The 5355-nt window shown below is 40.2% G+C and overlaps 1 pseudogene; it reads right to left on the bottom strand.

Annotated features, from left to right (window-relative positions):
- Positions 1 to 1180: 1180 nt before the first annotated feature.
- Positions 1181 to 2116, bottom strand: LOC103192330 (annotated as a pseudogene).
- Between the last annotated feature and the right edge of the window lie 3239 nt (positions 2117 to 5355).

Genomic DNA, 5355 nt, shown 5'->3' with positions numbered 1-5355 from the left:
CCCTGGTAAATAAGGATGCAACTATCACTGCCACAATGGGAAGTTTATAATGGTTAGTACCTGATCTCTCTGGGTAATTCAAGGTAATGACCATGCCTAACACTTTAGAGATGGACCATTCATTCCTTCCATAGAACCATACTATTCCTGCTCCCAAACAGCTCACCAACTCACAATTCCATTCTCAGCACACACAGCTAGAAGCTCCAAAGTTCATATAGCTCAGTACCTTACATGCTCGAGCCTCCTGCTTCCAGACTGGAACTTTGGATACAGGCACAGCCAAGTTACAATGGCGTAGTTGCCCAACACATTTCTACAAGAGCAAATGTCTCTTTTTGGAGTCCCAGGGTGACACAGTTAAGCACTCAAATACTAACCTAAAGGTTCATAGTTTGAACCCACTCAGAGGCTTCTTGATAGACTAGCAGCCTTGCGATCTGCTTCCAAAAGATCATAGCCTTGAAAACCCTATATACAGCAGTTCCACTCAGCAACTCCTAAGGTTGCTATGAGTCAGAATCAACTCACACCAACAGGTTAGGTTAGGGTGGTGCAGATGGTTAACACACTCAGCTGCTAACCAAACGCATAGTAATTAGAGTCCATCCAGAGGCACCTGGGAAGAAAGTCCTGGCATCTACTTCCAAAAAAATCAAAAGACCAAACCAAACTCAGTGCCATCGAGTTGACTCTGACTCATAGTGACCCCTCCTTGGAAATAGATTGCCCAACTTTCCTTCCAAGGAGTGGCTGGTGGGTTTGAACTGCCAGCCTTCTGATTAGCAGTCAAATGCCTTAGGCACTATGCCACAAGAGTCACCGAAAATCCTGTGAAGCACAGTTCTACTCTGACACACATGGGGTTGCCTTGAGTCAGCATGGGTTTGATGGCACTGGGTTTTTTTTTAAGGTCTCTTTGGTTGACATTAAGGTTGCCAAATAACTAGTCAAAGTATCAAACATACAAACATACGGGAGGAGCGACATGAAGAGCCAATAGGGATTGGGATCTTTTTTTTTTTTTTTTTTAGGAGGGAAGAAATTTTTTTTAAGGTCTTTTTTTCCCCACTTCTTAAATAAACATGAATATATATATACATATATTTTTTCTTTTATAAAACTTTTGTGGAATGGGGGTGGGATGGTGGGCAGCCTGGTTTCCCCACATCACTCGTTGTCAAAGTTCTGACTCATCTTTTTCACAGGCGAAGAAAGCCCTGGATTACCAGCTCCCTGGAAAGCCAAGGGCCTTCAAACTCCCTATGGCTTCTTTCTCCTGCGGTGTCACCTGCATGTAGTTTCATCTGGGGAGCCTCCTCGCCTATGGCACCCACCTCACCCTCCACATCTGAGATGTCCGCCAGCTCCCTGGGGAGGGACCTCATTCGACATCTAGATGAACTGCTCCTGGTGCCGGCTAATTTGCTGCAAAAGTTGAGGATTCTTCTGGCTCAGCTGCTGCAGCAGAGCAGGCAACAGCTCTGGGTCCTGCTGAATCACCTGCCGCATGTCCCTGGAACTGGGTCTGGTCCCACAGGAACTCCAGAGGCCTCTCTCCTGCTTCTGTGACCGGCTGTTCAGATACCTGGCTCTCTCGGATAGAGGTTCAGGTCTCCCAGGAATACCTGTCAGCAGATACTTCACGGCAGGGTGGGGAGGGTTGGAGCTAGCTCTCAGGGCAGCCACAACATGCTCCTGCTGGTAGCCCATGAACACCCTCAGTCAGCACTGTCTCATACTCAGAGCCAGTCACTAGTGCAGAGGCTGTGGCTTTCTCTCCCCCACTGCTATCTGAAGAGGGAACAGAGCCTGACACAGACTTTGGGGACGTCGTGGGAACTGATTCTTCCCACAGGCTCTTGTCCTCTCTGGCAGTAGGTGGAGTGTGGGACATGCCTGAGGTGGGGGCTGGTGGGAAGGATGTGGAGGACTCTGGGGCAGCAGTAGGTAAGGTCTCTGGGGGTGCTGAGATGCCTGGGCCAGTTTTGGCCTTGGTCACCATGACCACCACAAAATTCTTCTCCTCTATACAATAGTCCCTGATGGGGACGTCATCCCTCAGGGTCTTGCCAGCACAGATGAGTTTCTGTCCAGCCACGGGGAAAGCATCATGGGATTAGAAGACCAGGTCCAGAACTGAAACATTTCCCATTTCCCCAAACCCTGGTTGCTGGGAGTTCCCATGAAGCACACTTTTAGCCCTGAATTCCATAAGGTTATCATTGAGGGGTTTCATATAATAAGCCATGTCATATTTCATACATGTAAATAGTATCAGAACTGAACTCAAGCCAAAATATTAACTGAATTTCTAATTGAAAAATTTCAAACGACTTAACTACTTAACAAGTGATTTAAATGTCATTTGGCAGTATTCTTCCTGAAATAAAATATCTGTGAGCATGGTCCCCAAGTTCTGAGCTTAGACTCAACAAACTAAGCAATTTTTATGGCAACACCCACACTTCAGGATACTTCCTTTTTCCTCCCTTCAAAAAAATTAATATCACAAGGTAGCCTTTAACCGTTTTCAGGTGCCATGCACACCCTCTTCTGGTCAATTAGCAGAAAAACTGATCAGTTAGGAAAGTAATCCTCCATGGAGTACAAACGTTGGTCAAGAAGGAAGTATCTGTTAAAACTTGATGAGAAATCCCTCTCTCTTGTGACGAACAAAAACTCCATTTCTTTTCATTATGAAAATTAGCAATCCTATTTCCTAACAAATGAACTTGTTCTTTGGATTCTCTAAGTTTCACTGTGACACTGTAACAAGGTCTGAGAAAACTCTTAGGTCAAGAGTGATCAGGTTGTTGTTGTTGTTATGTGCCATCGAGTCGGCCCCCGACTCATAGCAACCCCTCCTTGGGTTTCCGAGGCAGTATCACTACGGAAGTAGGATTGCCCAACCTTCCTTCCGAGGAGTGGCTGGTGGGTTTGAACCGCCAGCCTTCTGGTTAGCAGTCACGTGCCTTAGCCACTATGCTACCCATAAACCCAGTCTTTAAGGCAATCAGTTCAGTCCCAGCACATTGCACATGCCAGACGACATCTGAAGGTGAAGGACTCTTTTGCAGCAAAAGCTGAGGGTTCTCCTGGCCCAGCTGCTGGAGCTGGTGTGCAAACCCTGTGCATCATGTGCTGAGACAGCATAGTTATTAAAAGTATGCACTTTGGCTGTGAGGCTGCTCAGGTTTGAAACCCAGTGCAGTGCTGTCATTTACCATCTGTGTGACACTGGGTAAGTCACTTAGCATCTATGACTGCCTCATCATCTAAAAGATAGTAATAGTATCTACCTCATTAGGTTGTTGTGAGGATTAAATGAGTTAATTTTGGGAAAGGGCTTAGAACAAGTACTATAAAAAGAAGGAATCCGTAGGCGCCTTCTCTGAACACCAGCATGGTCTCTGGCTAGATAACTAGGCCCACATTACAGATTGTACCATCCATCTAAATTAAGATTTTTATTATTAACTTTGTCCTGCACAGATTTTACAGCCTTCCTTGGCAAACTATGTGAGCACTGAGCAATACAAGCTGGACCATACTGTTTTCTCTATTCTACATGATGGACAAGTCATAAATTCTTTACATATCTATTTTGAAAAATGACAAACCACATTTCAATAATCATTTTATTAGTTACAGAATACCCACTAGTATTTACATAGTGCAAAAAAAGCTGTTATTACCCCCAAAATGTGACATAACAATTATCCTTCATACAGCAAAAGAACAGGATGAAAATGCATTCATGTTATAATTCACACTAATTTTTGCTAGCTTATTATTAGTGCATCACAATTAAGACATTAAATTATAAATTCAAGTGGTATATTTAGAAATTAAATTAAAAAATAACACAAATACTTTTAAGGTGTAATGTGCCAACAAAGTTTAAATTTTTATCATTAATTAGAATACAGATTTCAATTTGTTTCCATGATGTATGTAGGGGTTGGAAGGAGCAAGGAAGGTGGATGTTTGTGAATAAATAATTTCAAAGAAAAAAATTTTAAATCAATAAGAAATAGTTAACTTTTTAATGGATTAAGTTAATGTTCTAACCTGTTGGCACAACATACAGAAAATACTTACATGACAGGTTTTTTTTTTTTTTAAGCAAAGGGAAGCTTTACAAACAATAATACTTTATACATATATTTAAAGTAACAATGTGTTAAGATTTAAGGTTTATGTTAAAGAGTTGAAAAATCAATGTAGAGTTCACTACTCATTTGCACATTACAATTCCCACCCAACCCACCTCCCCCAGCTTATTAAGAAATCAGACAAGTATATTATTTGGATATTAATTTTACAATATTTAAACTATATGAATTCCTTTTGACTACTTCTTTTCCAAATACTGAAAGCATATAAAATACCTTCTCCACAAAAATGACCTCCAGTCAAAGCCTTTAAAAACTTTCAGCGTATAACACAATTTTCCCATGTTTAGTCAAAAGAAATATATTACATCATTTATAACATACCTAAACTAAAAATTAAGCTAATATGAATATATGTCTTTTGAGAAGTAATCTTCACAGCAAACAAACCTACTGCAGCAAAAATCTACAATTTGGGGAGTATGATTCATTTTGTAATTCACATACTTATATCTGGAAATAGAAATCTAATATTAATTATTGCCAGTAAAACAATCTTTATAAACTAAGAAAAAAAATCACTATGCTTTTTATTTCTTGTCATGATGAAACTTTACTCTTACCATTAGATCTCTTTCTAGGCCTCCAAAGAGCCACCCCACCTTGCAAAAAAACAACAAAAGCCACACTTTCCTAATTTTCACACTTCCTCTAAAGCCTACAAATCCCATATACACAAATTCTAAAATGCATCTAAAGGAACCAAATTATAATGACATTACTAATACTTATTTATGCACACCTCAACACAGTATAGCATTTCCTTTATTAAATTTTGGTTTGTTCTCTAGAGGTGATCTGTTTCCTACATAAAAAAGGCTGTGGTCCCTTGGGTTTGTTGGCAGAAGAGGTATTGCATGTATGAGAGCATTTATCGAACACATAATTAAACACCTCTGAAGTCTATAGCAAAATTAAAGTTATTGGTTTTCTCAGGATTTCCTTAACTTCTCCTTTGATACAAATGTCAAAAATCTAAAATAACAATTCATGTTCAGAAGAGATAAAAAATATAAGAAACTTTTGAAAAGTCATTACCTCAAGATCAAGAGTTCTCTGAATCACTGACGCCAAGCTGAGGAAATTTACACCATAAAAAGTATGAAAAGTTTTTAAATTCACTTTTAAGACTGTCAGTAGTTCAAAATCTCTATCATTTCTTTAAATCAATGAACAC

Source organism: Orycteropus afer, unplaced genomic scaffold (assembly GCF_000298275.1).
Source record: "Orycteropus afer afer isolate SDZICR_OR568_19922 unplaced genomic scaffold, OryAfe1.0 scaffold00026, whole genome shotgun sequence".
In the NCBI taxonomy this organism is placed as follows: Eukaryota; Metazoa; Chordata; class Mammalia; order Tubulidentata; family Orycteropodidae; genus Orycteropus; species Orycteropus afer.
The sequence above is the reverse complement of the archived record's forward strand: the minus strand, read 5'-3'. Positions and strand labels throughout refer to the sequence as shown.